Source organism: Otolemur garnettii, unplaced genomic scaffold, assembly GCF_000181295.1.
Source record: "Otolemur garnettii isolate 467f Iridium unplaced genomic scaffold, OtoGar3 scaffold00315, whole genome shotgun sequence".
In the NCBI taxonomy this organism is placed as follows: domain Eukaryota; kingdom Metazoa; phylum Chordata; class Mammalia; order Primates; family Galagidae; genus Otolemur; species Otolemur garnettii.
Window position 1 is genome coordinate 373,980 of NW_003852710.1, and position 1,499 is coordinate 375,478.

Here is a 1,499-nt window from a genome sequence, read left to right on the forward strand (position 1 = left end):
TCTTCTTCTACACATTCACCCAAGTGATTTTTCAAAACTTAAGTTAGTGCCAACCCCAGTGTCTCCCTAGTTCAGCATAAAATCCAAAGCTCTTGCTTGTAAAGTCCTCCATGATCTAACCCCTTATTTCCAATCACTCCCTCACTTGCTTTGTTCCAGTCACCTGGCTTCCTTGCTGTTCCTTGGTTTCCTCAAGAGTGGAACATTTCCCTCCATTTCTTCACTTCCTTTGTGACTTCACTCTGATGTGACTTTCTCAGACAAGCTGTCTTTGACCACTCTTTGTGAAACAGCATTCCTATCAATGTCACCTTTCCCCACTCAGTTTTAGTTTTTGGCACTTAGTACCATCTGTGGCTGAGATATTTACAGCTCATTAAATATCCATTTGCCACCCTCCTCTTCCTACACTCCTTGCTTGCAATTAGTTTGGGCCACATGACCAGCTCTGGGGCTGGCAGCAAAAGGGTACATACATAAACTTCCATAAATACTTCTAGACAGAAGCACATAAGAGCCAAATGCAGCCCTCCAGCTCTCTCTTCCCCTGCTGCAGCACAATGGCCAAAGTGACCACATGTTGCAGGGTTGAAGCCACATAAAGTAAACAACCTGAATCACTGTCACTTCACTGGGAAGTTGCCTGGCTCAGTGGACTTTCCTCAAGTGAGAAGTAAACTTTGTTGTATTAAACCACTGAGCTTTTGGGGTTAATTTGTTAGCACAGTGTTACATAGTAGGTTTTATGGACTAACTGGTTTATCTCCAACCCCCAACCCCAATGCATGTGTTGAAGTCCTAGTTTCCAGAGCTTTAGAATGTGACTATATTTGGATATAGGGTCTTTAATGAGGTGATTAAGTTAAAATGATGTCATTAGGGTGGGCCCTAATCCATGACTGGTGTCTTATAAGGAGAGGTGATTCAGACACATTTGTGCCCAGCGGAAAGACCATGAGAAGACACAAGAAAGGAGCTCTTTGAAGCCACAGAGAGAGCCCTCAGAAGAAACCAACCCTGCCAACACCTTAGTCTTAGACTTCCAGCCTCTAGAATGGTGAGGAAATAAGTTCCTGTAGTCGAAGCTGCCCCGTGTATGGTACTTCGTTATGGCAACCAGAGTAAATGAATGCAAGATCCCAATATACCATCTGGCAGATTTATTTTTATTGTTACTTTCCTCTAGAACAGTGGTTCTCAACTTTCCTAATGCTGTGGCCCTTTAATACAGTTACTATGGGTCGTGACCCACAGGTTGAGAACCACTGCTCTAGAATGTAAGTGCATGATGAAAGCAAGGGTGTTGTTTGGTTCAACACTGTAGCCACAGCCCTTAGAATTGAGCCGGATACCTAGTATATGCTCAATTAATATTTACTGAATATCTGTATTCTGTATCTTTTTTTTGAGACAGAGCCTCCAGCTGTCCCCCTGGGTAGAGTGCCATGGCAACACAGCTCACAGCAACCTCCAACTCCTGGGCTCAAGCGAGTCTCCTG